This window comes from Sphaerodactylus townsendi, linkage group LG02 (genome assembly GCF_021028975.2).
Source record: "Sphaerodactylus townsendi isolate TG3544 linkage group LG02, MPM_Stown_v2.3, whole genome shotgun sequence".
NCBI lineage: Eukaryota > Metazoa > Chordata > Lepidosauria > Squamata > Sphaerodactylidae > Sphaerodactylus > Sphaerodactylus townsendi.
In genome coordinates this window covers 28,305,960-28,320,776 of record NC_059426.1, presented here as the reverse complement: position 1 = coordinate 28,320,776, position 14,817 = coordinate 28,305,960, and positions in this window count along the sequence as shown.

Sequence of the window (14,817 nt, the reverse complement as noted above, 5' to 3'; positions counted from 1 at the left end):
GATGACACAAACATTTGCTTCACAATGAGCGCTGGCTTTTCAGCAAGGCAAAGCACAACTCAGAACCAGCAAGGAGAATGTAATTAAATAGTCGGTGCACAGTAGCTGGGATCTGTAAACTGCAACTTAATATGGCAGATGCTGGCATTTAAATCCTTTATCAAAGAAACATATAACTTGCTGACTGAAACGCGTAAAGTACATTTTCCTTACCCTGTCAATTAGAAGATTGCAAAAAACTCCTGTAGCAGGACAACAAGTCTGTTGGGAAAGCGGTAGCACTTGGAACAGGTCCAGATCAGACAGATGGTAAGGGAAAAGAGAGCAATGAGACGTTCAGTATCGAAGGAGCTGGATTTTTCCAAGTAGGCTGTGTAGCATTTGAGGGGCTGAGATACAGCTAAATACCTTGAGATTCAGAAACAGCTTAAAGTAGACAAGAAAATAATTAATAAGGGGAACTTTATAAACAGTTGATTCAGACACTCTAATGCAGAACAGTTCAACTACGGTTCCAGCTTACCTAGTTCTGGTGCAGGACCAGTGGCGGAGTGGCAAGGGGGAGGGGGGTGCATTGTGCACCGGGCACACGCCCCCGGGTCCTCCCCTTTCCTTGCACCCCCCGCACCGCACACAGCTCCCCTGCAATGCCCCCCCCCATCCCCTTCCCACATTTACCTTAGTTCCTTTTCTTTTTCTAGTACTTTTTCAGGCTGAAAAAAGCGGCCTATTTACAGTTCAGGTTAAAACCTGCCTGGGGAACTACAGTTCCCAGGAGACCTTGGGGCTCACAAGGTATCCTGGGAAGTATAGTTCCTCAGGCAGTTTTTAGCCTGAACTGTGAAGAGGCCGCTTATTTTCAGCTGAAAAAGTGCTAGAAAAAGAAAAGGAACTAACGTAAGTGTGGGAAGGGGGGCAAGGGGGTGCCACAGGAGGGCTATGGAGGGGCGGAAAAAACACACTGCGCACCAGGCCCAACTACGCCTCTGGATGCTCCCCATCACCCACCCTAACTCAATGGAGCAACAGGAGGGGGAAACAATGTTGATGACCTCTGAGATGACTATAACAGGAAGTGATGTCATGACACTCTAGGAATTTCCAAATCTCTCTGGTTGACAACCCTAACTCCAACCTGTGGATAGGGGACTGCAGCAGGAATGCTTTCCATTAACAGAGATTTATCATGGAATCTACATTGTAAGGTCCCAAGACTTCAGGTTTCAGAGACAGGAAATAGCACTACTGGAAATCTGCTGGCATTCAAGATAAAAAAGGGACAGATGAATCACGGGTTTCACTCTGAACAAGTAAGACAAAGTTGAGGCAGATGGCTCCATGGATGGTTGTTACTGGCAATAGCTAAAATAGACTTTTGCTGCTCCAGTTACAAGATGCTGGAAACAAATAGCATGGGCCTCCATCACATACTGCTTGTGATTGCTTGTGATGTTTCAAGGAGAAGATATTGGATCACTGTTTCAGTGCAATGGCAAACTATTTATTTGTCTTTCGCCGTGAAAAACCCTATGGGGTTGCCATAAGTTGGCTGTGACTTGATGGCACTTTTCGCCAGCTTAGAATTCCAGAACCTCACTACTTTCTGATCTCACCTTAAGCTTCTTGTTCTACCATTTTGTTCTGCCCCTTTCAGCACATGGTATTGGCTGAAGCAATAGCTGACCTGTTTGACAACATTCTGTTACCAATGAAGGAATTATGGGAATCTGCTGCCAAATTAGATGGGCTCAAATTGTTTTCTTTCTTCTTTCTTATTGGCGGTGGGCGGGTGGGGGGAATAAGAGAACATCAGATACTAATTTGCAATCTCACCTGCTTGGTTATTTCACCTGATTAGCAACATCAATAGTCAGTTACATTATATCTTTGGGCCTACTTTTCATTAGCTAGCCTGAATCATACTAGGGAATAAAGTAAGATCCATCATTCTGTTTTAGTGCACTAATCCATAACTTGGAGATCTTGCCATAGATGGAGAGCTTGGTTTGACTCGGCTCTTGCTCCTTGGCCTCACCCGTTGCTTGTCAATAGTTTGGCATGGGCTAAGACAGTCAAGTACATGTCGATTTTGGACTAAGGGACTATCCTGGACTCTGCCTTGTTAAGTACCCTGTGGATTTAGAGAACCATTGTTCGTCAGTATCTGGGACTAGATATTTAGCTGCTGTTATTTCATTTTCACTGTTCTTTGCTCTTGGTTGTATTTCCTGGACATTCTTTTTTTAATAAAGTATGTTAATTATATTGAAGTGAATTTTTGCATTCAGGCAATCTGAATCTAGTACCTTGGCCAGGCCATCTACAGGTACCAAAGTAACTTGGGTTTTAAGCCTGACCCTGAGGGTGGTCAACCTTACAAAGTGGGTTGGTTTTGTTGTTGCTCCAGGGTCGATTCCCCACTTGCGGAAACGACCTAGGTTCACTCTAGGTTAGACCTAGGAACTCCCCACATCCGCTGAGTTCAACCCAGGTCCATTCCAGCTCTGCCCCTTCTTTTTGTTAAATTTCTGATCCCACCAGGGAGGTACAGTTTTTTCTGCCAACCTAGGTTGAACTCAGATCGAAGCTGGTAAAGGGGAGAATCTTCCTCACCGTGACTCTCCCATTCAGCCAATCAAAGATAAGTGTTTTGGGCATGTGCAGAACGGGAGACTCATGGCGGGGAAAAGCGCACCTTTTTTATTTTTCCTTCTTGTATACAAAGCATCGGCCATACATATAAACGGCACATGTTTACATGCTGATAATACCAACAAAGTTGCAACATTTTCCCCACATAGAGACGTAATGGCCAATCAATTACACTCCCTCCTTCCCTCCTTTCTGGTGGCATGTTAAGAACATTTGTCATTCTTGAGGGATAGATGCCATTTTGATCTGATAGCTGAGTACAGAAGACATCATGGCTAATTCTGACACTGCTGCCTCTTCTGAGAAGAGGCACCGAGGTGATCCCGCCCTCTGAGCACGGCTCCAACATGACAACCTCGGCTGCTGTGGGGAGTGACTGTGGAATCAACCTAGGTCAGTACTTTCAAGGACCCAGGTCGAACCTAGGTCGAGTCTGACACTTGGTATGCAACTTCAATTTGTACAGTAAACTGAATCAACCTTCCTTACCTCATATGCATTTTCCAGGAACAATCCGGAAGCAACATCTGTCCATATCAAGCACATTCCTAAAATTGCTGAAAATCTTCTTTCTCCTAATAGTACCTTTTTCGATGTAAGCTTGGACAGTATTTCCAGCTTAGCTTCTCCCCCATCAGGAGAACTTTCCTATGATTCAGAATCCACATTTACAAAGCAGGAATAATAATTCTTGCTTTCTTCACAACGATTTTCTTAGCTTCAGCTTTAAGCAGATGGAGTCCGCCTGCTGCTGACTTTGTTACTGCCAAGTCTTTTATTGTGGCCAGTTCACTTCTCGGTTGGGGGAAAGGTGGCTGGAATGTTTTTCTCTTCTGTTCGGATTGTGCACCTTGTTTGCCAAGAGCAGAAGCTGCCAATTCCACCTGCCATCACAAAAGAAAACAGAAAAGGTACTACTACTATGCACGGCATCATGTCAGCCAAATCCAGTGAATATTTTAATAAGTGCAATACATGCCAAAAAGGGAAAGGTGCTCAACATATAAATCTCGTAAGATATATTTAAGCAACTAACAAGACATAAGCAGAGAACTTATAAAACATAGAAAACAATTGCTGAATAAACTGTACTTAATTGACTGGACCTCCCAAAGCTGATGGGGATTCGAGATAAGACGCCCGTTTCGCAGTGCAAAATCGCTTCTTCAGCAGAAAAGTCCAATATCTTATGAAAGAACAAGCTTGCCAGATTCAAAAGGAGTTGCTTTCATGTCCTTAATAATAAACAATAAAATACCATTCAATAGATTATAGCATATTAATCAGTAAGATACATTAATTACATTGATAACATAGTATTAATAAATAGAAGAGAACATAGATTTACATGGATATAAAAGAATAAATATCAAGGCTGAAAAGCAGTATGAATTACATATTAGATAATATCATAGAAAAATACATTTAGCAGACAATTACTTACAATATATTAGAAACTGATCAATTCCATCAACAGTTTTGCTGGCTAAGCTTGTATCTTGACCATCTTATAGGTGGATTAGAATGTATGCCGTTAGGCAGTTGGCCTAGTGGCAGAATGTATGCCGCTAGGCAAATCTATCAATCAGATAGATTTGCCAACTTCCAGATGGAGCCTGGAGATCTCCTGAAATGACATGCCCTACATAGGTGTCAAACTTGCGGCCCTCCAGATGTTATGGACTACAGTTTCCATCATGCTGGCAGGGGATGATGGGAACTGTAGTCCATAACATCTGGAGGGCTGTGAGTTTGACACCTGTGCCCTATGAGGAGAGACTTAGGGAGCTGGGTATGTTTAGTTTGGTGAAGAGGTTAAAAGGTGACATGATAGCCATGTTTAGATATTTGAAGGGATGTCATGTTGGTGAGGGAGCAAGCTTGTTTTCTGCAGCTCCAGAGACTAGGACCAGGAGTAACGGGTTCAAGGTGAAGGAAAAGAGATTCCACCTCAAGATCAGTAAAAACTGCCTGACAGTAAGGGCTGTTTGACAGTGGAATGCACTACCTCGGACTGTGGTGGAGTCTCCTTCTTTGGAGGTTTTTTAAAGAGAGGCTGGATGGCCATCTGTCAGGAGTGCTTTGATTGTGTGTTCCTGCATTTAAGGGAGTTGGACTTGATGGCCCTTGGGGTCTCTTCCAACTCTATGATTCTGTGATTCTACAACTGATCTCCAGGCTACAGAGATTGGTTCTCCTGGAGAAAATGGATGCTTTGGAGAATGAACTTTATGGCATAATGCCCCACTGAGGTCCTCCCCCAAACCCCACTCTTCCTAGGCTCCACCCACTAGTCTCCAGGAATTTCTCAGTCTGGAGCTGGTTGGCTGAAATGAGACATTGATGGAAACAGCTCTCCAGCAGACAGGGAAGAGCCCAAGATGCAGGATGACAAGAAAGGCAGTATTAGGATTGCTAACACAGCCTCAGCAAACGCTGGGAGATTTAGGGATTGGTGTCTGGGTACTGTGTAATTTAGGGAGGATGTGATTCACCTCCAGATGATGCAGATGAAGACAAGAGACGCAGAGAAATTCCTCCTGATCATCTACTCTCTTTATACAACTGTAAATAAAACTCTAGTAACATCATGGGTAACATAGTCTCAAATAGTGCTACAGGTAGTATTACAAACCACCAAATGGGGCCTGAAGTTCTCTCCAGACTACAGTAATGAGACTCCAGAGTGCAAAACATTTTCCCATGTCTCTACATTTTTTTTCTGCAAGCACTACATTTGCTGAACCACTTAATCAAATCTTATTTTATTGGTTCAGCAAAAATATTTGCTGACTGATATTTGCACATATAGCTAATTTTGGTGAGGGTGCTGGAAAGATGAGATGGCCCCTTCAGCACTCTTTTTAATGAGCACAGTTGCCATCTTTCCCTATATAAAACAAACAACATGCATGTATATATATAACATGGAAAAAGAGAAATAACGGAGCACATGGAATTTTTTTGTATTAAATCAGTAACTTGAATGCAAATATTTGACTCTACCTGGCTGGTGAGAATAGGAACTAGCTGGTGTGGAATTTATCCCAATTCCATCTTCTATTCGTAACTCCAGGATGGACACCAGAGATTTTTTTCAATCTCGCCAAATTCCCCTCCTTATTTGCTCAAACTCTCCAAATTCCTCCTCCACAAGCATCAAATCATCCATAGCTTTCAGGCTGTGTGGCCGTGGTCTGGTGGATTTTGTTCCTAACGTTTCGCCTGCATCTGTGGCTGGCATCTTCAGAGGTGTATCACAGAGAAAAGTCTGTTTCTTGCTGTGTCTGAGAAGGGAAAGTTTAGTGTGGTATATTGTCCATGTCCCAGGGTGGGGAACCAATCATTAACTGTTTGGGTGGGACTTGCTATGCAAAGGTGTGGTTGAGTGCATTGTATTGCGGGTGTGGTTATCAGTGCATTTTTTAAGTACTGGGAGCCAGGCCCTGCTAATCTTCAAAGTCTCTTCTTTCTTATTGAAGTTGTCCTGGTGTTTGTGAATTTCAATGGCCTCCCTGTGCAGTCTGACATAGTAGGCTTCTGAATTATTCAAAATTTCAGCGTTCTCAAATAAAATGTTATGTCCAGTTTTGTTTAACAATGTTCTGCGACTGCAGATTTTTCAGGATGGTTAAGCCGACGGTGTCTTTCGTGTTCCTTAATACGGGTCTGAATGCTGCATTTTGTGGTTCCTATGTAGACCTTTCCACAGCTAGCCTTTTTGGTGATCCCTTTCTCCTCCTTCATCTAAAGAAAAGCTAGTTGGATCCAACCCTCCATTTTCTGTGAGACTTACACCCCCCCCCCCCGTGGAATGAGTAATATCATTACCTCCAGATGCTATGCAAGAGCTCTTTTTTGAACAAACAATAAGTTATGCTACACTGACCTTGTGAGACTACAGATGACCACTAGTGAGATCTAAGAATTGGGTTAGAACTGGAGAATCCTGGGGTCAAATCTATGAAGCTCAGTGGGTGATCTTGGGCAACTCATTGGGTTGGATCCAAGTGGAAGGGATTTCCGTCAACACTCAGCAGAAAGGGATTTGTTCACCTTCCCCATCCCGTCTGCAGCCCAAGGCATTCTTCAAAACGCTGCTCCAATGGAGATGAATCTGCAGTAGGAGGGATTCAGCAACATCCTCCACTTCTATTAGTGGAAATTTACCACTTGATCCACCTCTCTGCCTAGCCCAGGGGTCTGCAACCTGCAGCTCTCCAAATGTTCATGGACTACAATCCCCATCAGCCAATTGCCCATGCTGGCAGGGACTGATGGGATTTGTAGTCCATGAACATCTGGAGAGCCGCAGGTTGCAGACTCCTGCTAGCCAGCTTCCCAGGATCATTTGTTAAAATAAAATAGGGAGAGAGAACAACATATTGTGTCCTGAACTCTTTAATAAAAATGGGTGTAAGATACGTTAAGAGTTCTGATTAGGAGTTTTTCTTGATTATTTACGAATTCTAGACTAGTACACAAAACAATGTAGATAATAACATTCTGACTCAAAACCCATCATCTTGTATGATGTACACCCACTTTAACAGGAACCACTAGATTTTGATTAAAAATCCCTTTAATCTATGCCAGAAGTAACGAAAACATTTGCTTTCTGTGTAGAGATGTCATCAGCTTTTGTGACCTACTCTGCTTGCCAGCTTCCACACACACGCAGAATTGTTCAAATAAATCCAACAGGTGCCTATATTATGTTTACTAATTCACACACACATCACCTTTTAACAGTCAAGGAAATACTTTCCCCTGTGAGTATATCAGATAGTTATGAGAGCTTCAAAAATTCTACTAAAGCAGAAACATCCTTTGGTCATCAAAAAACATGCCACTCATCTCCTAAACCCATGTATTATAATAAGACCACCAGAAACGAAAAAGGAAGCTTTTGAAATGAAGCTTTGTGAAGAGTCAATGGAGAGAAATTTCCTTCAAGGACCACTGCACATTTAGAAATTCTGGGCTGCAAAAATGCCCCCCCCCCCCCATCTCATAGCCACAAACAACAGAACTCACCTTTAATGAAAGACCAAGTGTGCTGAATATCCATGTAGCGATTCACAACACATTCTTAAGGATAGTGACACCCTGCTAAGTCCACCGAAATCAACGGTATTGGAAGGATCTCCCTCACTGCTTAGGTCAGCCTCCAGACTTAAATAGCAGAAGTGCTTACCTTCCTGAACATGCATTTATGCATTCCACTCCTACTTGCTCATTAGCTTTGTACGAGTTTCCCCCAGGCCAGTATCAAGGACATCGACCATTACCTGGCAATCCAGTAAAAAACCTTCAGTCCTCCTCGGCAAAGACAAAGCAATCCTGTTTCTCCTGGAGTGTGCTCATCTTTTACACAGCTAAAATTTGTGGTGGTAGGAGCTGCTGTGGATGCATTCAGGAGAACTGTCGGGAGGAAAACTGAGCAGCTATGCCCAGCTGATGCCTATGGCTAAGGAGATCGGGAATCATTTGTTCAATGGAAGTGCACTAAGAAATCAATCCCTCTCTGCCCAGCCAAGTTTTATATCAGTGTGCTGCTCTGAAAGGCTGTCAGACAGGAAAGCGGTCTAACAGGAGGCACAGCTTTCAAACCATTCCCTTGTGGCCCCTTAAAATGGGAGAATCCTTTTCCCTTGTTCATTTATTCAATATTCCCCACAACACAGAGAAATAAGTCAAACTTCCTTATGACTGTGACAGTCAGCATCTGACTTCTCAGTAACTGCAACCTGAGAACAGCTGCCTAGAATTGTACCATCTCTTGTCGTTTTTATGATGAACACGTCCTGACCCACAAGCCCTATTCCACAGTGCCCACCAAAGGTGTTCCCAGCAGCTGGAGGGGCTTTTCTCTGTCTCTATTCAACTGCCGCCGCCACCTGGCCTTTGCAAGAATTACCCACTGGGAGGGCCAGGATTCCCAGCTTCTCTTCCCAGTTCCGAAGGCCTGGACTCTGTGGCCCACTATGCATGAAATGCTTACCTCGGGGCTCTTTGCTGTGCAGTAGGATTGTAGAGGGGTCTCCTCACATTTTTCTGTTTACATACAAGGAGACACTCCACTTCTCCTGCACAACTTGCTTGTTGAAGTCTTCTGGGCCTCTGCAGCTTTTCCTGGTTCTCTTAACTCTGCCCATCAACTCACTCTTAAAAACACACAGTTGAAAGATTGCTGGCTTTATTAAAGACTTTTAAATTGCTGTGATATCGAAATTGCTCTTATTGCAGTTATATTGATATTGCAGCCCTTTTCTAAAAAATACCCCCCCCCACCTCCGATGAAAGAGGCAAAGCCATTCCCTGGACTACACTCTACTGAAGAAGGCCATGTTCTGGAACTGATATTCTCTCCCTTTCCTCCTCTTCCACACACATATACTTCCTGCTGCTGCTGCTGCCACAGAGGAGAGAGAGGCTTGTTATTTCAATATTCCTAGCTATTGTGATATTCCTGCATTAGATCTATCCCTACATCCACTCCCTCACACCCCTGTAGTGCACGGGGGGTGGAGGGGATTCACACCATCCCTGCAAAAGGGGAAGCAAAGTGCATGAGAACATTGAGTGCATGATGGGACCAAGCACTCTGTTAATATTATATCAAGATATTGGTAAATTGTTATGAAAATTTGTGGTTGATGTGTTTTTGCTAAACCTGTGTTCTTGAGCTTATTAACTTTGACTTCCACTTGCTGGCTACCCATATTTGCCAGCAGGGCCAGTAGAAAGCAGGAAGGAGCCAGCAACGTGGAAGGGGGAGGTGTGGGGGTGGGGGGGCAATGCGAGGAAGTGGGAAGCATGTGTCTCTCAATTTTCCTCAAAATTTCACTTGGAACGGAAAAATTGTGGGCACCAGGAAAATTCTGGTGGGCACCATGCCTGCAATCATTAAGGAAAAGGTCATGACATATCCAAACTCTCATTATTCTGTAGGAACAAGTGACTAAAAGATACTGCCTAATGTGGAGTCAGAACAGTGATCCATATGTAGTGAAGGAGAAGGAGAAGGAGAAGGAGAAGGAGAAGAAGAAGAAGAAGAAGAAGAAGAAGAAGAAGAAGAAGAAGAAGAAGAAGAAGAAGAAGAAGAAGAAGAAGAAGAAGATGAGGAGGGGGAGGGGGAGGAGGAGGAGTTTGGATTTATACCCCCACCTTTCTCTCCTGTAAGGAGACTCAAGGCAGCTTACAAGCTCCTTTCCCTTCTTCTCCCCACAAGGGACACCTTGTGAGGTAGGTGGGGCTGAGAGAGTTCCAAAGAACTGTGACTAGCCCAAGGTCACCCAGCAGGAATGAAGGAGTATGGAAACAAATCTGGTTCACCAGATAAGTCTCTGTCACTCAGGTGGAGGAGTGGGGAATCAAACCCGGTTCTCCAGATTAGAATCCACCTGCTCTTAACCACTACACTATGCTGGAACATCGAAATGGCAGAGATTTTCTACAGTCTCAGTCAAAGGCCTAGCTCGTAACCCTAGAATTCATTTACTTGGAGAGGGAGGGTGTTAAACTTGGGGTTTCAAACAGCCATAAAAATGTTTTCCTATTGAGCTACAACAACCGCTGTTCTGTTCAGTGGCTCTCAAATATCACACTGACTAAAGACCCAAGGTGGTCAATGTGTATAGCTTTCAGAAGACAAAAAATGACCCATTGCAAGTTCATTCAAATTCAGTTAGGCATGGCTAAAACCCTTGCTTTGCTGTTTCTATGATGTATCTGTTGTTTAAAATATAATAGAAAATTAAAAAATGGGAAAGTCAAGCTCCCATCGTGCAAGTTATTTCTTGAACAATGTTGAGATCTTAATGCTTTAAATAAACCTATATCATATTGTCAAGGACTCAGTCTAAGTACATAATAATATGGCTAATTAAAACATTAGAATTAATTAACCTTGCTTTTTAAAGGGGTGCATTTTAGTTCCCCAGGTAAATATTCTACTAATTAAAGATGAAAACGCAGAATGAAACAAAGCTATTCTTTGCAAACGTATATTGGTACAATGGGGTCTCCATTGGTGCCTTTCCAAGCTGTTAAATAATTATATATTTAAGACATTTGAGACACATTACCTACATAAAAATCCGTATGAAAACATATGGAAAATTTTACAATGTGCCTCAGTAGGGTTAATTATTAATCACAGCACTTCAGCAATTTCACTCTTTTTAAAAAATTAAAAACAATTGTACTATGGACTAATCATCTGCCCTATTCTTTCATTATGTAGAACCTGGGATCACATTAACACATTTTAAAAAGGTTAGCACTATTCAGCAGAGTAAATTCCCCAGCTCCTTGGGACTGTTGCAAGCCTCCAATTTTCCCCTCACATTCTCCTCTTCTTTCCCCTGCAACTCTTTGCTCAAAGAAATCCACAGGTGTTGTGGAAAACTGGCAAACCACTCATCACGACAGCTGAAACAAGACTCAAGTGAGGTGCATATCATTTGAAACAAAGTACCCTCTCCTCCCGCCCAGAATGTCTATGTCATTGTGTTCCTACCACAATATGATTCTACACACATGCACACACTGTAATAATGTACTGTCGAAGGCTTTCACGGCCGAAATCACTGGGGTGCTGTGATTCTAGCAGCATTCTCTCCCGACGTTTCGCCAGCCACAGCTGCAGCCCGGAAACCACACAGCACCCCACACACTGTAATAGCCTGCAACCATCTATAGACTATACTTTGTCTCAGAAAAAGATGTTAATATGTTCAGCTGAGGTGCAGTCGTTGAGAAAATGGTATGCTTCTGCACTGGAAATATAGTCATGAAACCAGGATGAGAATCATTCATTTTTACACGCTGCCTTTGTCAAAACCATTATTTTGTGCATTATGGAAAATGGCACTTTGAGACAAGAGCATTAATTGGTTATCCCTACTATTTGCCTTTTGAAAACTATACCCTACTTTTTCTTGCCACTTGGTCCAGGTGGAGCATTCTACAACAAAGAAGTTTCAGCGTACTGAGTTCTATAGGGGAGGAATATACAATCCCACTAACATGTTTTTTTGGAGACTGACAGTAACAGTGAAGTCAGCCAAATCTGAGGGCCTTCAATCCATTGAGTGGATTTGTGAACAGACAATATAAAACTTTCTACACAACTGAAAAGGGCCCCAGGTTTGCAGAAAAATCTGGAATCTAAACAAAAATGCACTGAGGGGGTTAAGAACCTCAAAATGAAAAAGCCTGTAGCTTTAAGCAACAGATTCCCACATTTGCTGTTGCTAGGCGACCACAGTATTCTGGGCAGAGGCGTAGCTAGGGGAAATGGAGCCTGGGGCAAAATCTGAGTTTTGCGGGGGGGGCCATATGGACAACCACCCTCCCCCACCACAACCAAACAACGTTCTTTGCACCAGGTCATCTCAAAGTCACCATCACATTATAGAACATGCCCCAACACACAAATCTGAATACACCCAGGCCTCCCTAGTTTAAACAACATTGAAAGTGATGCTATTTTTTTTAAGGGGGGGGACTCCACCCTGAAACAGCATCACTTGTAATGCTGTTTAAACTAGAGAGCCCAAATTCTCCTTTTAAATCCACCTTAAAGGAGACTCTGGGCACCCTAGTTTAAACAACATTGAAAGAGATGCTGTTCAAAGGGGGGGAGGAAGGAATCCACCCTGGAACAGCATAATTTTCAATGTTGTTAAATTAGGGAGCCCAAATTCTCCTTTTAAATCCTCCTTAAAGGGAGAATCTACCCCAAAACAGGATCACTTTCAATATTGTTTAAACAAGGGAGCCCAGAGTCACCTTAAAGGGAGACTCTGGACTCCCTAGTTTGAACAACATTGAAAGTGATGCTGTTTCAGGGTAGATTCCCCATCCACCCCCCAAACAGCATCATTTGCAATGTTGGTTGTTGTGGGTTTTCCAGGCTGCATGGCCCTGGTCTGGTAGATTTTGTTCTTAATGTTTTGCCTGCATCTGTGGCTGGCATCTTCAGAGGTATATCACAGAGAGAAGTCTGTTATACACTGTGTCCAGACTTCTTTTATAACAGACTTCTCTCTGTGATAAACCGCTTAAGTTGCCAGCCAAAGATGCAGGTGAAATGTTAGGAACAAGATCTACCAGACCACAGCCACACAGCCTGTAAAACCCACAACAACCAGTTGAATCTGGTCGTGAAAGCCTTTGACAATACTTTCAATGTTTTTTAATCTAGGGAACCCAGATTCTCCCTTTAAATCCACTCCAAAGGGGGTGGATTGAAAGAGAGAACCTGGGGAAAATTTGAGGGTCCCTGTTAGGGGAGCAATGTTTAAGCTAACAGTACCAAAATTTTAGGTTATCTTTAGGAGACTCTCCTGATGATACCACCCAGGTTTAGTGAAGTTTGGTTCAGGGGACCAAAGTTATGGACCCTCAAAAAGGTAGCCCCATCTACTATTAGCTCCCGTTGGAAACAATGGGGCACCCCCTTTGGGGGTCCATAACTTTGGATCCCCTGAACCAATCTTCACCAAACCTGGGTGGTATCAGCAGGAGATTATCCCGATGATACCATCTGGGTTTAGTGAAGTTTGGATCAGCGGACTGTAGCAAATAAATAATAAATATAGTTGAAGATGAGAGGCAGATAAAATGCAGGTTGGGGAGAATGGGGCAGGAGAAGGAGAAAGGATATGGGGTTTGCCAAGAGGAGGGAAAGAAGAGTGAGGGAAGAGGGATAAAGGGAAAAGTGAGATCCCCCACTACAAGTCTTTCAGGGTACCCTACTGTGCAAATGGGCCTGGCCTAGTGGTCAACACTGCACAATTAGACCATAACTTTCCCAGGTAAAGGTTGCCAAGGATGGGGAGAGGGGAAGCTTAAGACAGAGGGTCAGATGAAGATAGGTAGGAAGGGTTGCCATTTACAGGGTAGGAAATACTGGGGATGGGGGATTGAGGAGGGGAGGGATCTTAGAACCATATAATGCCATCATCTCCACCAGTCATTTTCTCCAGAGGCATGGGGCCTGGCAATCTCCAGGCAGGGGCTGGAGACTACCAAGAATTACAACTGATCTCCAATTGACGGACAAGATCCTCGGGAGAACATGGGTATTTCGAAGGAGACTCATGTCATTATATCCTACTGATGTTGCTTCTCTTTCCAAACCTGAACTCAACACCCAAATCTCCAGGAATGTCCTAAAACACGGAGCTGGCAATTCTCAGGAGGAACTGATCACTGTGGTCAGGAAATCTAACGTGATTCCAGGATAGCTCCAGGCTCCACCAGAAGGAAGGAAGGATAAGAAGAGAGACTATGGAGGTTTCGGGAAAGAAGAAATGGTTGGGAAGGGGGAAACGAGATGCCTCCCACAAGTGGGATCCCACTTGTTCACTTCTTGAGCCGTTTCAGCTTATCCATTTGTGTGCATGTGTGTGTAAGAGGTATGACACATTCAACTGTCTTGGTCACCATGAAAGAAACCACAAAGAACTGAATCTGTTAGTATATCTCCTGTCTGTGTATTTCCATTTTGGGTTAAATTTCATGGCAAGAAGAATCTGCCAAACATATGGAATTCAAGACCCATCTGATAGGATGAGCAAAATGTCCATCATTACAGATGATATGTGTAACGTACATACAGTGTGACAAACACTTGAGAATCACCAACCTTTTTTTGAATAAGAGCTAAGGAATATGTGCAAGCATCAACTGTATTTTCAGATGCCTCCTCACGTCTTCCTGTTTCTGGGTTGCAAGCCTTCTGATGGTCCCATATCCTCCTGTGCATTTGCTCACAATGACTAGTAACAGTCCAATCTAAAGAAAAGGGTGTGTATGCGTGGAAGGAGTCATGGAAGCAGCGAGGACCCATGCTGACATGTCTGCCCACCCCAACAGCATAAGGGACAAATATGCCTGCGAGTGGGTGCCACACAGCTCTGTTGTGCCTGACCAAAAAGAGACTACCACCTCAGAGCCACACCAGCATAAAAGGGGACACTGGCGCAGCTGGGGGCAGACTAGGGGCATTCCCAGGGGAGGAGCTGACTGTAGGCAGCTTCCAAAGGTCTTTCAACCTGGGAATGCAGCCCTCTGATCTACGCCACAAAAACACTTTTTTCTACGGAATCACGTTTTTCTATGGAGTTTTCCGGGGGGGGGGGCGGGCAGCAG